Genomic DNA, 23,377 nt, shown 5'->3' with positions numbered 1-23,377 from the left:
TTGGTTTTGGTTCTAACTAGAGGAAGGTTTTACCAAGTGGGGGATTTTGGATGATTTTGACTGTGAGAAGATCTGACCGTCTAGAAAGTGGACCTCTCATTCTTGGAAGGAATTGAGAGGGGATTTTGGCTCTGATCCTAATTATAGGAAGACTTGACCGAGCGGGAGATGTAGGGATGAAATCCTTTGCCGACATGTTGCCCATTAGAGTAGAACATCTCCACTACGAATGGGTAATGAAGTTGTTGTCGGTTGTAGTATTTCCGGTGATTGATACATTTAAGCATCGCCGATCATCTTTGACCAGTAGTAGTCAAGTCTTCACAGTCGGTCCCATAGTTTGGGTCCGAGTTGGCGAGCTCGGCTGATGCCATCGTGGGCTTCTTGTGCTTCAAAGTAGCGCCCCTTTGTTTTGACGAGGGTTTGGATGAGGAGGTGGTTTCCACTACCAAGATGACTTGGTCATCACCCCCTTGAAATTCATATGGCCCTTCAGCATCCATGCGCTTGAGCTGACTCTCGACTTGTTCTCCTTGGCGGATTAAGTCTTTCCATGAGCGAGCTATGACCGCACCCATATTAGATAGGATGTCGATGTAGAGATTGTTCTGACACATCTCTATGAGAGTGGCCTCAGATACCTGATCACATGTATGGAGCGATCGGTTTCTAAACCTCTTGACGAAGTTGCTTATAGACTTTGTCTTCTTCTGTTTTGCAACTAGCAGGGTGGTCACAGATACTTCTTTGTCATTGTGGAAGAATCTAGCCATGAAGAGTCATTCCATGTCCTTCCAGCAAGTGATGGATCCAGGCTCAAATCTATGGAACCATTCAAAAGTGACCTCCTTGAGGGTGCTAATGAACAGTCGAGTCATAAGAGGATCATTCTCCACTATGTGCCTAGTTTGCGCCTGGAAGTAGTAAATGTTCTGGGTAGGAGAACCCTTTCCATCGAACTGCAAGAGGTCTAGTGGCTGAAACTTCACCGGGTAGGAGACTGTATCCCATTCGATTGGATACAATCTGACAACCCCCAGCTTGTTCATGTGCTTTTGGAGCTTCAAGGCATTGAGTTGACTTTGGAATTCATCGAGCCCTTTGTCCCTTGGATTAGGACCCAAATATGATGTTCCTCCTGATAACTCGGATAAGGAGCGAGAGGAGTGGGCATCCGCTCTTTGTGCTTCAAGGATTTATGCGAAGCTACGAAGTCCACTCTTTCTTCTTCCTCTTCTCACTTAGAAGTTGTTCCAACATCTCCTTCAGGGAATCGATGGTTGCTTGTTGCTCGTTGAGTATCCTGGATATCTCAACAGGGGTGTTGGTCATGTTCTATTCTGCTCCTTTACCCTGAATAGAGCTTGAAGCCTACGACTTTGCCACTGCCGAGCAATCATCATCATCGTTGTCAGAGAGAGTGCTAGGCGCGTGTAGTCAAAAGGAATGGCTACTCCCATTTGGGATTGAGTGTGTTGGTGAATACCTTCATGCTCGATGGATTTGGACTTCCCTATCACATTGATAGTTGCGACGGGGAGCTCCGCATCATTAGAAGTCTCGTAGGGCGTGCGTTTGTAAGTCAAGCATCCTTTGGGATCCCCTGTAGGTTTATAGTGACAACCCCCAATGTCAGAAGGACGAGATGTGAAGTCACATGAAGGAGGCTCAAAGAAGCCGACATAAGGACACTTAGGAAATTCCCTAAGTGTCGGATCCAACTGACCGCGTTGAGACAGGCAAGATCTAGAATGTGGGCGAGCTCTAGCCGACTGTAGGTGAGCTCGAGCATTTAGGCGACCTTTAGCCGACTGCTAGTGAGGTCGAGCCGACTGGTCGTTCAGGTGAGGTTCAAGGTGAGCTTGAGCCTTAGCCGACTACTGACGTTCGAATGTTGGAGACTCAAGGGAGTCCAAATGGGAACACTTAGGAAATTTCCCATGCATTGAACTCAGGCGACCTTGCCTAGACAGGCGAAATTAGGCCTCTTGACGAAGTTTAGCCGTCTGTTCATTCAGGAGAGGTTCGCATGGTCAGCGACCTTGAGTCTGTTGGTGAGGTTCAACCTCTAGTTCTTTCAAGCAAGGTTTGCTTGTTTGGCGAACTACAACTTTTTACAAGTGGGGTCAACCTGTTAGGTGAGTTTGCCGAGGTCCGCCTATTTGGCATACTTGAGCTCGTCGACGAGGCTTAGTCTGGCGAGGTTCGCTTGTTGGGCAAGCTTGCATTTGTTGGCGAACTCGCATATGTTAATGAGGTTCGGCCTGTCGAGGATCGCCTGTTAGGTGAGCTGCAGCTTTGTCGTTTTGGCAAAGGTTGGCCAACGGGCGAAGTTAGGCCGTTAGGCGAAGTTGATGAAGTTCGCTTGAACTACAAAGTTCACCATATTTGCAAAGCTTCCCAGATTCGGGAAGCTCGCCTAAAGAGCGGAGCCTGCTTGCGTAGGTGGGTTCGCCTGATTTGAACGGTTCGCCAAAATTAGGAACCTTGCTCATGGAGCGAAGCTCGTGGGGCTCGCTTGAACTGCTATGCTCGTCGAAAACACTAAATTTTCTAATTTTAGGAACTTTGCATTTTGGGTTGGATCTCTTAAGGCCTAAATAGTAATTCAGGCTATCATCAGAGATGAGGGCTTGCGTCTTTTGGTGGGAGAGAGCTTGTCGTTGCCGTTGCTTGGCTCTTTTGGAGAAGGGAGCATTCATGTTGATGGCAAAGGTGTGGTCCATGCCGACATGAATAGACCGTCTCCTCTTGCATGGGGGTCTATGTGGATCATTTAATGTCTATCGAACAGCCCCTGAACTTGCATCCTTTTCATCTGGCATAGCCATGATGGGCTTGGGGGAGATAGAACCACTTGTGCTTGCTCAGGCAGAGTTCTCCGACGTGGTTGCCTCGGCCACTTGTGGCTGGGCCACACGCACAACTCTGTAGCACTTCCGAGACGCATTGCTACCAGAAGAGGATGAAGATAAGTACTTCTCAAACTTGATCACGAGAGACTCGACAGTTGTCCTTATCATAATTTTGTCAAATTGCGCCACCACCATTTTAGTTGAGGAAACGGTTTCTCCCACTGTGGTCACCATCTTCTGTAGGGTGTAAAATTTAATCTCCCAAAATGGGGATTTCATTTATATTGATAAGAATAGATTATTATAAACTAATGAATCAAAGTTACAAGAGAAGCGGAAGAAATGCCCTCCTTATTTAACGTGTAGTCTTTGGTAGCGATAGGATGCCTTCATCGGTGCTCGCACTGAGTTTGCTTCCCTTAGACGATCCGATCGACGCTGTGGTTAGGGCATCAGTACGTAGTAGAAGCTTGGTTGGATGAGTTCGACAGCTAAGCAATTGCTTGATTGCTTGAAGCCTAAGTACGCCAAGATCTCAAAGTTTGGTCCTCTTCAGGTGTGGATTCGATTGCCAAGGAGTTTGCAAAGAGCCAGGCTTGGTTCTCTTAGAGCTTAAGAGAACTGATTGCCAAGGAGCCACATAGGTTTGGTCTTGATCAAGATTTCAAGACCTCTCTTTTGATAGCCATCATTGGCTATTTATATTGGAGGAGAAGCATGGCAACTCCCTCAAATTGTGGGATTGTGGTTGAGGGGGACCATAACTCCATCCCTTAAATCTTCGGATGTGACCATTAGAGGTGAGGAGACTCATACTCCATCCCTTAGATCATGGGGAGTGGGTAAACTCACTCCTACGTTTTAAGCTCAAGTGACTAACTTGGCCTAACTGTGCAGGCAAACTTGACATTGCAGGCGAGCTTGGGCTGTCAGGCGAACTGCCGAGCTTTCAGGCGAGCAAGTGAGTCTGCAGGCGATCTTGGTTCTGCAGGCGAACTTGCTCGGGTAGGCGATCTTGGTGGGCATTGGCATGCAGGCAAGCCTGGGTGCTACATGCGAGCTTGGCCTTTAGGCGAGCTTAGATCTTAAAGGCAAGCTAGGTCTTCAAGCGAGGGTATGCAGGTGAGCTGTGCAGGCGAGCCTCTGCAGGCAAACCTCAGGTGAGCTTGTCTTTCAGGCAAGCCTAGGTCATGCAGGCGACCTTCAAGCTGTCAAGCTCCCGTCCATTTTGCAAAATTCCTTCCGGTTTGAGAGATATTAGTAATTTCCCCTTTTTTACTATTTCGGGCGTGGTTTTAGCAGTTTTCTTCTGAACTTCTCTGATAGGGATTAAAGACAATTTTTATTTCCTACTTTTTCTTATTCAAAAGTTGTTCCATCATTCTCTTCAAGGAGTTGATGGTCCCCTGTTGCTCCTTGACTCTTCTGACAATGTCATCATAGTCGTCCGCCATATGCACCTTTGCGTGCTTGCCATAAGCTAAACTTGAGGTCTGAGACATTTTCGTCGCTGAGCATGCCTCATCCTCATTGTCGTAGATAGGTGATAAGCGAGCATAATCAAATGGGATGGCCGCCCCCATTTGAGTACGGGTGTGTAGGTAGACTCCTTCACTTTCAATGGGGAGGTATTTGAATCCCAGGGAAAGTCCGAATCTGACGAAGCTTAATACTTGGCTTATCCTTTCCCCGCCATGTTAACAATGGCAGCCGGGAGTTCTAAATAATTAGTAGCCTATCTCCTCTGGCGATTGCATCTCCGGCGAGGAGATCTTGACTCTACAGGCTACTGGGAAAACCTTTCGAACACTAATGGTTTTGATGCCTTAGTATACTGGCAATCAGCAAGTACTGCTTTGATAAGGCTCTAACAATGGCACTGAAGATTTGCCTCGTGAATCATGCTCTTGTGAGTCAGATGCTCTCTGAGATCCCCCATAAGTTGATGGTGACAACCCTCGGTGTCAGAAGAACCAAACACGTAGTCATACGAAGAAGGTTCAGAAGAGAACTTATGAGAACACTTGGAAAATTCTCCAAGTGTTGAGTTCAGGTGAGCCTACCTTGACAGGCGAGGTCTCGTATTTTGGCTAGCTTCAGCATTCTGGCGAGCTCCAGTTACTTGTTCATTCAAGCAAGGTCGCATGTTTGACTGGTCTTTGTTTCGTCTTTTTGGCCAAGGTATGCTTGTGGGCGAGGCTTGGGTGTTAGGCGGGCCTGATGGGGATCGCCAATTTTCTTCAGCTCGCCTAATCTGTTGAAGTCACCTTAATTAGGGACATAGCCTGAAAAGCAAAGCCCGCCTGATTTAGGGGGCTCGCTTGAGTTGCTAAGTTTGCCTGAATGAGGAACTTTGCTCACGGAGCGAGGCTCGCTTGAAATATCAAGCTTGCCTGTTTTGGGAACTTTGCCAACAGAGTGAAGCCCGTCTGAGTAGGTGGTCTCACATGACAGGCTTAGTTTGCCAGAACTAAGAATTTTACGTTCTTGCTTGGCTCTTCTCAGGCCTAAATAGTAATTCAGGCTATCATAGGAGATGAGGGTTTGTGCTTCTTGGCGGGCAAGAGCCTGTCACAGCCACCGTTTGGCTCTCTTGGAGAAAGGAACGTTCATGTTGATGATGAAAGAGTGGTCCATGCTAATACGAACAGTTGTCTCCTCTTGCGTAGGGGTCCTTGTGGATTGCTTGGCAACCCAACGAGCAACCCTTTGGCTTACATCCTTAGCCTTTGGCTCAGTATTGGTTGGTTTGGGGGAGATAGAACCCCCTGTTATAGCTTAGGTTGAGCTCTCAGGTGTGGTTGTCTTGACCACTTGGGGCTGGGACAGACACACGACTCTATGGAATATGGGAGATGCATTACCACCAAAGGAGGATGAAGATAAGTACTCCTTGTACTTATCTTGGTCGAACTCAATCACAAGGGATTCGACTGTCGTCTCGTCTGTAATTTTGTCAAATTGCGCCAACACCATTTTAGTTGAAGAAATAGTTTCTCCCACTGTGGTCACCATCTTCTGTAGGAGTGTAATAATTTTTCTGGTTCTTAATGGATATTTGTATTAATTAAATTGCTTATTACAAATCAAGAATCAAAAAAATTACAATAAAAGCGAAGAGAATGCTCTTCTTGTTTAACGTGGGTTCTTCGGTAGTGATAGGAAGCCTCCCTCGAATACTTGTGTCGAATTTGCTTCCCTTGGATAAACCAATCAAAATTATGATTGAGCTTCAGTATGCAGTAGAAGCTCTTGTGCGATTGAGTTCGATTATACCCGAGCTTGATGAGTATCAAGGCCGGAAGCTTAGAGAGGACTACAATGCAAGAGTTTGCATAGAGCTAATGAGTCTCAAATCTAAGAGTTCAGATTAAGTCTACTTCAACAATCCAAAGTTATTGCCAAGAAAGTTCAACCAAGCAAGCCAATGGAAGTCTCTGCTTGTATAACCTAAACAACAGCCCGGAGCAAGACCTCTTTCACATTGGCAAAGAAGGTATTTAAATAGGCAAGGGAAAGCTTGGTTCCCTCTTAACTTGTAGGATATGACTACTAATAGGTGAGGAGCACCATGCCATCCTCTAGTTGTAGGATGTGACCACTTAGGTGAGGAGCATCATGCTCTCCCCTATAGCTGTGGGATATGACCACTTAGGGGTGATGAAGAATGTAATAAGTGAGGAGCACCATGCCCTCCTCTAGCTGTGGGATGTGACCACTTATGTAAGGAGCATCATGCCCTCCCTATAGCTGTGGGATGTGACCACTTAGGGGTGATGAGAGTCATGCTTCATCACCCCCAAAAACGTGGGTAGTAGGAATGCCCATTCCCATAAGCAATTAGCAGTTTGCATCACTCAGGCGAGGTTGGCGGTCTTGCTGGTGAGCTTGGGTGTTATCTGAACGTTCAGGCAAGCTTGTAGATGAGCTTTGCTATCGACGAGGTCGGCTGACGGATCCCTTAAGCGTTTGGGCGAGCTTAATCCTATCTGGTGAGCTCAGTTCATGCGGACGAACCTCTTGCAGGTGAGCTTGACTCGTGCGGGCGAGCGAAACATTCAGGCGAGCTTGACTCGTGCTGGTGAGTCAAACAATCAAGCGAGCTTGACTTGTGTAGGTGAGTCAAGCAATCTGGCAGTGTTGACTCATGTAGGAGAGTCAAACAAATAGGCGAGTTTGATTCGTGTTGGTGAGTCAATCCATATTGGCAAACTTTGGCCCGTTCAGGCGAGCTTGACTCGTGCGGACGAGCGAAGCATTCAGGTGAGCTTGACTTAGGTCGTGAGTCAAACAATCAGACGAGCTTGACTTTTGTAGGTGAGTCAAGTAATTTGGTGGGATTGATGCGTGCAGGCGAGTCAAACAAACATGCGAGTTTGACTCATGCTGGCGAGTTAAGCTATATTGGCGAGCTTTGGCTCGTTAAGGTGAGCAAAGCGTGTTGGAGTGTCAAGCTTGCAGGAGAGCTCTGCTTGGCCTCTCGAATATAAGGGAGCTTTACTGGGGCTGGCAAGCCAAGTTCGTGGGCTAGCTTTGCTTGACCTTTTGAATGTAGGCGAGCTTTGCTTGCTTTGATCACACAAGCAAACTCAAACAGGCGAGGATTTTCTCATGAAGGTAATTTTTATCGCCTATAGTAAATGTGAGGGAGAAGAAAATATATAGGTATAAGACTCATGATGTGCATTTTCTCATGCAATATTTAATTTAAGTTGCATTAAGAAGAAGTTTGCCTAGGAGTGTTGTTATTCCTCTCATCAGATTAGGTACTTTCTTAAAGGGTTTATGTAGCAATATTCTCAAGTCAGTTAAACTTAAATCCTTATAGTCTGAGATCGTAGAGATACTTTGTCAACTTGAGAAAATATTTCCACCCAGTTTCTTTAACGTCATGGTTCATCTTCCTATTCATTTAGTTCAACAAATTTTGGATTGTGGGCCAATCAACTACTTCTGGATGTATCCAACAGAGAGATATCTTTGTAGATTAAAGTTATATGTGTGTAATAGAAGTGCTCTTGAAGGCTCCATAGCAGAAGGATATTTAGCTGATGAGTCTCTAACTTTTTCTCATTATATATGCATGATGGTGTGAAGACAAGATTTAATAGATACACAAGTAGGTATGAGAGAGTTGATGTTGTAGAAGAGATATTGTCAATTTTTCCTAATAGAGGTCATCCTAAAAGGGCAAAGCATTTATATTAGATAATGTTGACTGGGTTAATGCACATCGATATGCCTTGTACAATTGTGATAACAATGAAGTTGATAATTATATTTGGTATGCTTCATTTACTTAATTATTACTTCTTATTTGATGTTGTTGTCCAAATTTCACTTAATAGACCTATGTATTTTGTATTGTTATGTAGTGAACATAATCTTTTGATTGAGAATCATTCAAGAAAAAGAGGCAGAACAAATAAATGGACTATAGCTCAAAAGCACAACAAGAACTTCACTGACTAGTTTAAAACTAGAGTATCTGAGTTGGAATCAGCGCCAGATTATCGAAAATGGTTATCAATGGGTCTTAATTTTGTAGCAAAAAGATACAGAGGCTATTATGTTAATGGTTGTACTTTCCACATCAAGGCGCATGATGAAACATGCAAAACTTAGAATAGTGGTATGTCGGTAACCAGTCAAATAGATAGTTATGCAAGTTCCAGGGACCATAATCCTAAAACTGGAGATGTTACTTTTTATGGTGTCATACAAGATATCATTGAAATAGACTATTGGGGCAATTTTAGTATCGTACTATTCAAATATGACTGGTTTCATTCATAAAAAGATGAATATTGGCTTATTCGCGTCAATTTTAATAACAAACGCCATATAAATGACCCTTTTGTCATGGCATGCCAAGTTCAGGCTTATTCGCGTCAATTTTAATAACAAACGCCATATAAATGACCCTTTTGTCATGGCATGCCAAGTTCATCAAGTTTTCTATGTGAAGGATCCTAAATGACCCTTTTGTCATGGCATGCCAAGTTCATCAAGTTTTCTATGTGAAGGATCATGTTGAAGAGGGAAACAAGAAATAGCATTATGTTTTAAAGAAGTTTCCTAGTCACATTTATGATATTGACAGTGATATTGGTGCTATGCGTGGAGGTAACTATTGGGTTGAAAGTAGTGACATTGTTAGCGATTTAATCCCAACAACTAATGATGACATAGATGATGTGGGTTGGTGTAGAGATGATGTGCTGATGTCCACTGTTGACATTCCTCCAAATATATATATATTGATTCAGATAATGTAATAGAAGGTGATGAAGACAGTGACTTTGATGAAACAGACTAGGATTGGATGGAGTAAAGACATGGGACTATCTGTTTGGTTGAAAGAAATAAACTTTGAACTTTTGAGTATAATTTGTCATTTTCTTTATGTTTTGAAAGAAATGAGCTTTGAACTTTATGCTTTGAGTATATAGGTTGAGTTTAATTTGTCATTTTCTATATGTTTAGAGTATGAATTAGTCGTTTAAATGAGTTAAACATGTATGTTTGCAGCTCCTAGGTTTGGGGAATTACAGTGTTAGCCTCACATATTCATTTAACCTCACAAAATGATGTTTGTTATCATTTGATAATGATAAACTCATTAGATTTCTGTTGGCGATGCATGTGACACACAAGATAGAGCCAATTTCCTTCTAGATTCCAATCCAATATCATTATGCATGTGACATACTAAAATCTTCATGATTACAGGGTTTTATTTTCTTTCTTTATGTTCCACATAGGAATCAATTTCTAACCTGAAGAAAAATAGTTAGCGATCAAACATTGATAGGAAAAAAAAGTGGAAACTAGTAATGAACTATTGGCAAAGAACTAAAGAGACAGATACCTGATCAATCTTTAAAGGGTCTCCTTGAAGAAGACGCACATCAACAAGAATAATATCACCAAGTTTAATACTAATTATGTCACTTGGAACAAGAACAACGGCATCCTCCTTGCTGAATGTACCATTATGTGGCAACAAAAGAAATTTAATCAAGTGAATAAAACATATCATGAAAAGAATGGTTGATCAGTGATCATTTACTTGAACTTACTTTTCCGATTTGTGCTAAATGCTTCTGCTGTTGACTTGTGCTAAATTCTTCTGCTGTTTTCTCTACTTATGTGATGTGTAGTTGTTACTCATTTATATTTTTGCTTGTAAAAGAAAATACAGAAATCTGATGCTTTCTATACCAGGTCATGAGCTATGCATTACTTTTGAAACTAACAGTTGGTTTATAGTTTTGGCTAGAAAGTTATCAGTGTGAGTAGTTGGACTTATGTTAAAAAAATGAGAAAAAGAATGTAATAGATCTATGTTTATACCTGATGTCTTTTATTCTGTACAAGTTAATCCCCCATTTCATATTTATATTTTTCATACTCTAGACGGTGAGTTTTGCTCCATGTTTATTTTGAACATACAAATAGTTCACATCAGTAACTAAATCATTAGATATTACTCTGGTGATCTTGCAAAAATATTTGTTAAATAAGAATCACACAAGTTCAAAGTTTAGAACAGACTACAAAGTTTTTGCATGCATTGCTTAATGATATGAAAACTCAGAAGATTAAACCAATTTGATTATTTTAAAAATTACAAAAACATGAAATTTAATAAAAAATTGTTTTCTTTTAGGATATTTCACCAGTGTTGTTCCTTAATTTTCTTAGAACATATATGTATGGCATGTAGAAATTGCATCAAGTCATTTTGATTTCAAGAAGACGGAAGTTTATATGCATTCTGATGTATCTTTTGTCCTTAGAATGACCAGGGAACTAACAAAAACATGGAAGCAGAAAAAAATTCTGCGTTAACCTCTTTCAAAATAGAAGAGATCATTTGAGGTAAGTTAGATTGAGTTTTTATTGTATATTTTAAGTTCCTTTCTTTGAATGTATTAATTTGTTCTTCTTTTTTACTTTTTCTTGTGCGTAGGTTATGAGCACAGAATGTGGGCGGGGTGAAAAAAGAAGCAAAACAGGATCCTTTATCCTCCTAAACAGATTACAAATGTAGCAACAACGTGTCCACAAGTGCGACTAAAAGAACATAATCAGGTAAATAATATGGATAGGCTGAGAAAGCATGTGCCCGATATATGTGAACCGCCTGCTAGAAACATTGCAATACAAAGAAAATATTTAGAGGACCGAACAAAGAAGAAAATGATCCGTATGAGACAATCAAGAGAGGAGAAATTGTTGGATGAAATAGAAAATACGGAATGAGATATTCGAAAAAAATTCACAGAGCAAAAGGGACAATCTAGTAAGGCACGACAACAATTTTAGAATCAAGCACAAATAAAAGCGATAGCAAGATGAGAACGCTCAGCCAACTTAGAAGATGAAGAGGAAGATATTAGAGATGATTTCATAGAAGATGTTGAAGGAGATGTTAGTGAACATGATGAACAAGATGATGGGGAAGATATTGGGGAGGATTTGTAGATGAGTCTGAATGAGGTGAGGACTTAAGGGGACAACTAGCAAGAGAGGTAGCCAATAAAGTGGTAGACAAACCCAAAAAGTATCGAGGGCAAATTTAATGTCAAAAAATTCATGCACGAAGTGTACATGATCGACATGTTATTTTTGTAAATGAATGTGGACAACCTATCAGACCATCAGATAAGGCGTGCAGTGAACATAGCAGTTTTTTAGGCACACTAGGAAGAAACTCAAGTTTTGCACCTCTGGTTAAGGAAAATTGGCACAAATTCGAAGAAAAAGATAAAGAAAAAAATTAGGATTATGTTAAGGTACGATTTTTATTTTTAATCGCTAATTTATATTTTTTTCTTTCCCACTTATTTATATAAATTATTTATGATCACAATTTGTTATTGTCAAATTATGTCAACGTAGGAAAAATATGACATTCTGGAGGAAGGAAAAAATAGACCCTAAAAACTATCAACTGTGCGTGGAGGTGTTGGAAATCCTTCTTGAAGAAGAAGTGCTTTGACGAGTTCAAAAATGACAAACAAAAAATGAAGACACGGCCAGATACTATACCTGAAATAAAATTTAAAGCCTTGCTCAAATTCTGGAACACCAAACAATTAAAGGTAAATGAGATGAGATTAGACTTTCAGATTAGATACTTTCTATTCAAAAGAGAGACTGGTTCCGGCTAGATTGAATTAGCATACCTAAAATAAACAAGACACGTATGTTTACTATAAAAGTATCGGCCAATACTTGAAACTTTGTTCTATATTGGCTGGTTCTTAGTTGTATAATTATTTGCATGCAAGTTTTTAATGGTCAGGTTGGTATTTAAATCCACGTTCCTTCTGATTGTGTAGACAACAAGTGAGACCAACAAAGCAAATCATGATGGTCAAGAATATATACACACTACGAGGTCAATAAGTTTTCCCAGGATTCACAAAAAATTAGTATATCAATTGGTTTCATTTAATTATTTATTAATTGCATCCTTTCTTTTTGTTCGTTGTTACTATATTTATTAATATTTTAAATATTATTTTTTTATTATAGGAAAAGGAGTTGAGAAGACCTCCAAGTGAAGCTAAAATGTTTATTAAGACCCGTAAAAAGAAGATAAACACATAAGGAGAGAAAACAATCAATTTGATAGTAAGTATATGCCATATTAACTAAATATATATTTTCATATATTTCTTTTAAAGTCCTAATTTTCATATAACATGCATATCAGCTAAATATACATTTTCCTAATGCAGGGTGCTTTAGAAGAATTCAAATCTCAAGATGAAGTTGATGATGTATGTGATTTAGTCAAGAAAGATGAACATCCTGGACGTGTACGTCTTATGAGGAGGGGTGTCACTAAAACCATGCTCCAGAATAAAAATAAAAAGATCATGGATCCCTATGAGTAAGTTCCAGAATCTGTTGTTCGAACTATATCACAAAAAATTGAGCTTGAGTTGACTAAAAAGTTTGAAACACAGAAGGCATATTTGGTTCATGGTTTTGCCGAGCTCTTAACAGAAACACTTGGGCAAATAATTCATCTGGGGGCTATTGCAAGACTTGTTGCACGTACAAGATCACTTGAGGAAGTTAATAGTACTCGAAATCATGATCATCCTCACTCATCTGGAAGTAGTCATCATCCACAAAATGAGGTAGTTTTTTCTTTTGTTATATCTTTCTTTTTCTTTTTTGTGTATTATGACAACTTGATTTGGACTGGTTGCTTCTTAGCTCGCACAGTCCAAATCAAGTCCAATTTCATATTGTATGCATCAAAAATTGTCAATAGTTTACCGTACGCAGCTCGAGACGAAGAGAAGGTAATGAACTTATTTTCCGATTCAAAGAGGATCATATGATGCCGAAGAGAAGCCAACAAGCACACGAAGTGAGTCGACAAAGCGTACGAGTCAATGAAACCCGAGAAACACCAAAACAATAGAGAAACCATTAGTGTTTTGCCCAAGTGGGTGAAACACCATGTGTGTTTCACCTACATGGGTGAAACAAACGGGTTGTTTCTCCCGTTCAGCCTCCCGACAAAGCGTATTTCGATAGAATTCCAGGATTCATTCATTTCAAAGCCTCCCCAACTGACTTGAGGCTATCCTTGAACATGGAAAAGTAGTTATCAACTGAAGATAAAATCAAATCATGAATTCTTATCTGAAAACTAGGCACCCGAAGCTTATAAATACAGTCCTAGGGTCCTTATGAATGATGGCTAGAATTTTGAAGCTTGGAGGTAAGGTGCTAACCCTGAGAGAGCTAAGCCATGAATTTCAGAGAGGAGGAAGAGAGATTTTGGTAAACTTCATCATAAAGAAGAAGATTTCGAGTAATCAATAAACCCCTGCATCAGTTCCTTAAGATCAAACATCGTTTTGATCTTGAGAAGAGTGGTTATCTCAATCCTTGAGGTATTTACTTAAATTTTTGTTTCTTTCAAGAAGCAAGATCGACCGGATTTGATCCTTGGTAGTCCACGGATAAAAGCATCCCTGGCACAAGCAAAGTTTCACGCAAGCAGCAACTGATAAATGATCTTGCGTGTGTTTCTAGGAGATCCCCCAGTTTGTTTGCATTGTGTAAGAAAGTCTTATAAAAAGACTAACTTTCTTTTTTTAATTTGTAATACGATGAACATATAATGGATTCAGCAATGAAAAAGATTTCTAACACAAAGACGCTAGCGACCATAGTGGGAGCCAATAGCCTATCTGCTGAGGCTGTCGTGTCGCAATCAAGGATCAAGATCCTGGTTGAAGCAGAGGACGAGTATGAGTTCGACCAGCAGAAGTTCGATGAGTATGTATCATACTCCTCCTCTAGATCCTCCTCCCCTCGCAAGTGTATGAAGTTTTCTTCACTGAAGAAAGTTCATTGCTCTCCAGATTTGAAGCCCCGAGTGATGATTCTTGTCCGCTCGTTGTTGATTCCTCTCGCAACGCTCCTCCGACATCTACAGAAGTGAGATCTAATGCCCATGACAATTCCTCTCTAGTTAAGGAGTTGCCCACTAAAGGTGCACCAATTCTGAAAGGCTCATTAGAGGCAGCGCAAACGTCTCGCTCGTCAATTCGCCAAAGCTCTAGAGCAAGTTCACGGACTCCGCTATAAAGTAGATTTGGAATTTAGGAGACGCCGAGTGATTAAGCCGCAACCACAACAAGCAACTGATCCCTCGTCTATTCCATCAACCAACATGTGGGCTCGTGTCAAACGAACCCGTTTGACTCTTGAGGAGCGCATCTAGAAGCATCACGCACTTCTTGTACATGCATGGATTCTCGTACAGAAGGTACAAGAGTTGTAGAAGGAAGAGGCGGCCAAAGAATCACTAAAATCCAAACAAGTTTGGGTACCTAAGGCCAAAACAGCACCGAAAGCAACTCAGAAAAGTGCCAAAACAACTCCGTCTAGCGCCAAACACAACATGTGTTTCACACTAGGAGCGAAACACAATATGTGTTTTGCACCAGGAGCGAAACACAACTTGTGTTTTGCACCTAGGGTGAAACACCAGTTGTGTTTCGAACCTGGTGCCAACCTTGAGGCTATTTCCAAGCCTCTGTCAGCCTCCGATCCTGCTCCTTCTGCTCTTGCACCTTCGGTGAAGCCTTACGGTAGTGAAAATTCACCCAAAATCAAGAAAATAATGGCGAATCACCTTCATCCTCTACATAAAGATCAGCACGAAATTCCTGTGAAAGAACGCCTGGGTGTGGTGAACGAATCCCAAGTGACTATTCAGGCTAGGGGTCGTACGTGCCCTCCCATCAAATCGAAGTCATCCTTTATAAGGAAAATATCCGTAATCGCCCGCTTAGGGTTGCATGTCCAGGTTCAGGAGCCCGTTGAGATTCCACACTTACAAGGGGGTGGATCTAAATATGTGCTCCTAAAAATGCCAACAAGGCGTTACATCTGTTGGACCCTAGAGGGGGGTGATTAGGGTCAAGAGGCTCTAATATGCAATAAAAATTAAACACAAGCAAACCACAAACTGGAAATGCAATCAAAGTAAGAGAGATAAAGTTAGGAATCGTTATCCTTGACGCGCGATGTGTTAACGAGGTTCGGCCCGCTGACCTACGTCCCCGCTCCCCACTCTCGAGGAGAAATCCACTACACACCCGGTTTGGAAGCCGGAACTTCGTCTATACAGTGATCCCACACGATCTCTCACTATACAGTTTGATCTCAACAGATCACACTCCCTCATAGTTGATCTACACAAGATCTCACTCACACAGCAGAAGAAAAGATGCAAGACTCTCTCTTTACACAGCCCCTATGGCAAAGAGAAAGATTACTGAAGCTGGGAAGTGAATCACACACAAAAACCACAGAGAAAACAGATTTGAAAATTCTCTCAGGAAGACAGCACAGTCTCTCTGGTTTTTGCAAACGTTGGGGCAACTGAAGAAGAAGAGGTCTAGGGTTTAAATAGAAGAAATCAATTAATTTAAAAACAAAACTCAATCTTCTAAAATAGGAAAATAATCTCCTTTTCAGACCCTTAGCTCAGACTGTGCTAAACATGATTAAGTGTAAGCACAGTGTTCTAGGCAAATGACCATTTTAAAAAAGTCGCAGCTGACCGAAGAGAATTTTGGTTGACCGAAGGAAATTTCAGTCGCCCAAAAAATTACGTCGGTCGACCGACCGAAAATTCGGTCGACTGCGAACAACTAAGAAAACCCAGAAAACAAGCAGAGCCATCATCGGTCGACCGACGCGGTCGACCGATAGAAAAAATGAGATTTCGGTCGACCGCACCGGTCGACCGACGACCTCTCTGGAAAATACTGACGAATGATCATATGTGCGGTTGACAGGTCCAGTCGACCGCATTCTGATATATTGCAGAAAATGATTTTTGACTCAACTTAAAATATTTGCAAAATATTTATTTGACCTCTGAAAATTATGAAACTTTGTAAAATATTTTTAATACTAAAAACAAACTGTTTGGAAAAAGAATTTTGCAGATAGGTCCTCATACTTGTGATAAATAGTATTTTGTGAAAAACGCTTAAAAAACAAAAATATGAAAACGTGTGTATGATTCCCAATAGCTTCAAGTAAAATCAGTAACTCTTTGCCTACATTCTAGCACTAGAGAGAAAATAAAAAATAGCTATTATCCTCACATAGAATAAAGTTCTTGAGTCTTGATATAGCTTTAATTTTGATGAAGCTTCTATATGAATTTGTTGTTCTTGGAATAACATTGATTCATCATTATGCCTCCTCCTCCTTTGGATATCATCGTTGTAGCATATGTTCCATCCATCCTCCATTAATGGCACTAACAAGCTTGATAAATGAATTTACTATATTTGCACTCAATAAGCCATTAGTACCGATAATGGTGGTTGTAAAACATCATCAAAACATAAGGGCTAACAACATCCTCGAAAGAAGACTTATCTGTTACATGACAACGTCATACCTGGGGAATCAAGTCAACAACTGATAGGTTGCTCCAGCCACAATGCCTATGAGTTGTACTATTAGGCTAGGGGTACGAAGAAATCTCAAAAGAGAAGTATCTTGGAGTCGGACTCTCATTGTCCGTGTGAAAATTTAAATCTGGATAGTATTATCAACGTGTAGCTACCCCAAGAACGCTCCATGAAGGGTCTCAGTATTCGAAAGGATCTCCACTGAAGCATATAATTCCAAATCAAGGCACTTCTACAGAAGACCCCCTAGTCATGATGACGAATTTCCAAAAGTTAGCATTAATATGGTCGATTAGGGAAAGTCAACATGATGCTCCAGTCCCGATCCCTTTCCAGGGGCATCCCAGCATCTCTCTTGGATATGGTCGAGAACTATCAGACATAGGCTGAATAGAGGACACTCCTTAGATGATGAAATGTTGGATGCTTGCTTTGCGGCCGCCTCGAATAATATAGTGTCTAGCGTGGGATGATCTCGTGAAACATTCATGGTCACTGAACAAATGACTCAACTACTTCAAGAAGCTCTGGCAAAGCAGAAAGAAGAATTCAAGGCTGAGATGGAGCTGACCATGCAACTAATGAGGGAAGTACATGACCAACTGATTCAAGCCTTATCTGACCAAATTGGTGAATCCAGTCGTCGCAACGCTACTAATCATGAAAATAGCAATTCGGACGTAGATGAAAATCTTAACGCTGATACCTCTCCTATTGACCAAAATACTAGGGGTTGTCCCATCGAGGATAACAACGCTAGGGGTGGTGCCGTTATTCCTTCCCAAAATCGCCCAAAGAAAAATATAGGTGAGGACGAAAAGATGAAGGACCTTAAGAGCAAAATCAATCCTTTGATGACCGCTCAATAGGTGAAAAAGATCGTTATTCCATGTCCTATCCAAGAGGGTGGGAGTCGATCCCGTATCCAGTGAAGTTTAATTAAATTAACTTCACGTCATTCGATGGGAGAGGCTCACCCACTTTAAATCCCACCTTGACGTGATCTTTGGTAACGAACGTTTGATGGTCCAATCATTTGCAGGCACCCTTCGCGGGGCCGCCTTCGATTGGTACCACTCTCAAGCTAGAAAGTATCAAGACTTGGGATGACATGGAGAGTATGTTTCTTGCTAATTTCTTCAACGATGACATTGAAGTGTCGATTGGAACACTCTTCGATGAGAAGCAGAAGGACGGAGAATCGGTTGATAACTTTATCAAGTGCTTCCAAAAAAAGGCAATGAATTGCCGAGATCTAGTCATGAAGGAGTTCATCCTCCAAACATGCCACAACAATCTCTCTTTAGATGTGCTAGAAGCCATGATGGTGACACCAACCAAAACTAGAAAGATTTGAAGATGCGCAAAGAGCAAGCTGAACGCTTCCTCAAAAGAAAGAAGGCTGAGTGAGGCCAACTGGCAGCGAATCCCCTAAAGCAGAGCATCATTCCCCGTGGTAAAGGGAAGGTGCCAGCAAATACAGCGGATGCGAATCAAACATTCCAACTACAGCTACAGCAGCAACTACAGCTACAGCAACAACTGCAGCAGCAAACACCACAGGAGTCACGGTCTCAGTGGCAACAGTGACCCTAGAGGCAACAGAAGGCTTCAGAACTAAAATTCCCAAAGGTTTACTCCTTTAAGGAAGATGAAGTTACCGTATTTTCAAATACCTCTTGGAGAATAATAAAATCAAATTATCCCCAATCACAGATCAGGATGGATCTAAGAGGACTATAGATCCGAAATACTGCGCAATCCATAGGGCGGTTCATCTTCCCACCAAAACGTTTTATGTTCTCAAAGATAAAATCCAAGCCCTGATTAACGTCGGGATCAACACTACAAAGCAACCCAAGGAAAAGAAGGCGGGTGCGAATGTAGTTATCAGCTTTGAGTCTGTTCCCCTAATATGGTTTCTACTATAACCCGTGACAAAGGTGGAAATCAAGACTGGTAATGACGATCCTTGTGGACAACGCTAGAAGGGGCTTGTGCTATATATGGCTTCCAACAGCGAAGTTCTTTGGGTCCATCCATATCTACTCCAAGACGAACAATGGACAGGGTCCTCATCTAAGAAGAAGCACAAGGGCAAGGGAAAGTCTTGTTGTGCCACCTCAGCAATTCCGGAGGAAAATGATGAAGAAATCCTAATTTTATAGCTTTTCAAAGATGAGCATGAAGCCTTCATAACCAGCGGAGAACCGGCCTTTGCCACCAAAAGTGGGAATGAGTACCGATACAAGTATTCTAAAACTTCTGATACTAATGCTAAAACATTGGAAGAGGTAGGGGTGGTTACAACTCCCCCTGCACTCACTGAGAAACCACAGCAGCAGTCAGCTACCAAATAAAAGGAGGCTACATCTAAACAAAAGGAGAAGGAACCCCAGTACCAAGAGGTTCAAAACCCGAAGCAGCCTCTTTTCAATCGTCCGATTGAAAGAGATAAACCGGGAAGCTCGAATGCGCCATACCTCTTCAATGTTATAACCTAACTGGCTAACATCCTAGCGAGGCTAAATTTATATGAGTTACTGAGTCTTTCTAAAGACACCCGGGATGCTTTGCAAGAAGCTTTGGCTGATTCTGATGTTGTTTTCACTCAGATCAAGCCAACCCCCGAAGAGCCGGAGTTGTTAGTTCAGCAGTGCAATCTCACGGCTAAATAGTTCCCTTGAATCACCTTTACCAAAGAGGACATGCAAACAAGGAACTCAAAGCATGACAGACTGTTGTAATTTACTAGATACATCGGCTCTAGCGTTGTCAACCAGATCCAAATCGATCCGGGTTTCACTGTTAGCATTATGTCACTCCGATTGATGTACAATCTTGGAATCCTCACTAGTAAGCTGGCATCCATAGGCACTGTTATCTATGGATTTAATACTAGTGGATCCAGACCATAGGGTAAAATCCGAGTGAAGTACCAACTTGGAGATTTGACGTCTAAAGTCATGTGTTATGTGATCGATGCAGAGACCCCTATATTTTACTATTGAGTGGACACTGGATCCATAGTAATGTTATAGTTCCTTCCACTCTCCATCAGTGTCTTAAATATGTGGACACGAATAATAAGGTTAAGACGGTGGTCGCGGATAAGCAACCGTTCAAGGGATTAGAAAACTACTTTACTAACTCCCTTCTGTATGGTGCTGAATCTGATAATGAATCATCTACCCAAGGCACAGACAACGGATTAGAAGTTGATATCGAGGCTAAGCTTGATTATAATAGAGGTTTTGTACTAAAGGACATTGTACCATTTGTAATCAATCTTGACGATGGTGAATCAACAAATGAAAGATAATAATTGGCAACTTGTTGAAGAAGCAATAAATGATGATTTAGAGTATTCTCCTTAACATGATGATGTAATGCAAGGGCTATATGATAATCGCGATCTACATATGTCACTTCGGTCATCTTGTATGATGAAGAAGCATATCTAAGACTCATTTGGAACAACCCTCATCATTTCCTGCTAAGGTAGGGGATGAAAATGAGTTAATTTTTGGCAAAAGGGAAATATCTTCACCATTAGATCCCTCCTTAAAGGGAGATAGTGACGATGAGAGACCCGGTCCTTACTTATTTAAATATAGTCAACAAGCGCGTAACTTCATGAAGAAATAGGGATACAACTTCACAATCGACGAAGATCTTTGCTTTGGTCGAGGTCCTCGAGTCCCCCCTCGCCCAGCCTATTTGCCAAAGGGAAAGCCCGACAATTATTATTGCTATAAAAGGAGTCTAGGCTATGTCTCTTCATCTGATAATGAGTGTTGTTGGCAAGTCACCAACCAATTAGCCAACCCGTATGAAGGCAGATACTGATCGGATTCTTCAGGTTGGGACTCCGATGTCAACCTTGGAGAAATGTTCATGGGGCTGATGTCGAATATAGCCACGGTCGATCCTGCCACAATAGAGGAAGACGATCAATTGCCCACTTGGTAAGATCCTTGGATCCATCACCTGAATATCCAATATGGTGATAGATTCGAACAAAGAGAACCTCTCACCGAAGACAAAGTGGTCTAGGTGAACATGGGCGATGAAGCGAATCTGAAGCACATATTCGTTAGCGATAGTCTCCCGCCATAAGAGAAGGAAGGGTTGATTATCCTCATTAGGGATTTTATCGACGTTTTTGCCTAGAATTACGAAGATATGCCAGGACTTGATCTAAATATGATGATGCATCACCTCAACATCAAATTGGATGCTAAACCTGTAAAGCAACAGAAAAGACGGTTTCGTCCGCAAATTATGGAAGTGATCGAGTCTGAAGTTAAAAAGCTGATCGACTCGGGTTTTATCAGGGAAGAGCAACATCCTGACTAACTAGCAAATATTGTACCGGTCCTTAAAAGAATGAAAAAATCATGATCTGCATCGACTTCAGAGACTTGAATAGCGTTTTCCCAGAGGCATTGACAACATGTGCGGATTCAAGAGAACGTCCTTTATGGATGGATTCTCGGATTACAATAAAATCAAGATGTACCCAGACGACAAAAAGCATACCACGTTCAGAATACCGCTCGATGTCTTCTACTACACAGTCATGCCCTTCGGCTTGAAGAACGCAGGTGCCACATACTAATGGACAATGACGAATATTTTCTAGGAACATCTCCAGAAGACCGTCGAGTGCTATGTTGATGACTTGGTCGTTAAAAGCCACAGCAAAGACAACCATATTTAATACTTGAGGATGATGTTCGATCTCATGCGGAGTCACCAATTGAAGATGAACCCTACCAAGTCCATTCCTGGGAATGTCTAGCGGTAAATTTCATGGATTCGTTACATATTGATCCAGATAAAGTGAAGGTGATACATGAATTGAAACCCCCGAGGAACCTCAAAAAAACTCAGAGGATTGCAAGGACGATTGGCTTATATCCGTCGGTTCATCTCGAACCTCTCTTGAAAGTGCCAACCATTCTCCAAACTCATGAAGAAGTGTGTGTTGTTTATTTGGGATGATGCTTGTCATAAGGCATTCAAGAATATCAAAGCATATATGTCAAATCCTCCCGTTCTCATTGCACCAAAGTCAGGGAAATAGTTCTTGATTTATTTTAAGGTGACGAACCACTCATTAAGTGCTTTACTCGCACAAGACGATGACAACGGTCATGAGCAGGCAATATATTACATGAGTCTGACTCTGGTAGGTGCAAAATTTTGATATCTGATGATTGATAAGGAGTGTCTCGCCCTAATATTCGCAATTTATAAAATGTGACACTACCTGGTTAGACAGACAATCTATGTCATTTACAATGTCAACCCAGTCTGGGTATTCATGACACAACCAACTTCCATGAATTGACAGTTAACGAGATGGGCCTTACTCTTGTCCCAATATGACCTGCACTTTAATTAATAGAAGTAGGTGAAAAGGCAAGCAATTTGTTATCTTCTAGCGAATAACCCCGCAAGGGATATAGCCAAATTATATGAAGATTTGCCGGATAAAACCCACAAAGTAAACACTACCTCCCACCAGCAGGTGTAGTAATTATACTTTGATGGTGCTTCCTAAGCAACCAATGTGGCGAGTGCTCCCGGATATTAAAAAATATCCTCAGGAGTTGGAGTCATCCTAATTTTCCCGGAGAAACATGTGGTACCTCAAGCCTATTCATTGGTCGAGATGTGCTCCAACAATGTAGTCGAATACAACGCATTGCTCATTAGACACAGTTTCACCAGATAATTGGGGGTCGAGTATCTCAAAGCTTTCGGTGATTCTCAACTGATAGTCAACCAAGTTTGAGGAGAGTACGAAGTCAAAAATCAAGACCTTATCCCATACCACCAGGCGGCCATCGAGATGGAAGACTCATATGAATAATTCTTCATCGAGTATGTCCCGCATCTCCAAAACACATACGTAGATGCACTAGCGGTATTAGCGGTATCTCTGGTACAGTCTCTCGAAATAGAACAATTGATTACTGTGAGAACTCATCAACTCTTCATTCCGAACTACGCCTTAGAGATCAAAGAGGCACACTCGACCGAACTAAACTTGAGCCTTGAGATTAGCATTTCCCTATTATTGACTATGTCTTGCACAGTATCTTAACGAAAGACATAAAAGATAGAGACTCGGTCCGATGAATAGTGTCAAGATTTTATTATAACTCGGCGACCCAGACACGGTATTGCCACGCATACGATGGTTTACTACTCTGATGCCTATCGACCAAAGAGGTGGAGGAGGCTCTCAAAAAAGCAAATGATGGAACCCGTGTTGCACACCAACCTGGTCCTAAACTCTGTGATCATCTTAGAAGGATGAGATATTATTGGCCAACCATGGTCAAGGACGCTGTTGAGTATGCCCAACAGTGCACACATATCAAATACATGCAAATTATATACACCAACCCTCAGAGCATTTTCGTCCTTCGGCCACATCATGGTCGTTCGAGAAATAGGGAATGGACATTATTGGTCCTATTTTTCCACCATCATCCAAAGGTGATCATTTTATTTTAGCAATCACCGACT

The sequence above is a fragment of the Asparagus officinalis genome, chromosome 7, assembly GCF_001876935.1.
Source record: "Asparagus officinalis chromosome 7, Aspof.V1, whole genome shotgun sequence".
Lineage (NCBI taxonomy): Eukaryota > Viridiplantae > Streptophyta > Magnoliopsida > Asparagales > Asparagaceae > Asparagus > Asparagus officinalis.
The sequence above is the reverse complement of the archived record's forward strand: the minus strand, read 5'-3'. Positions refer to the sequence as shown.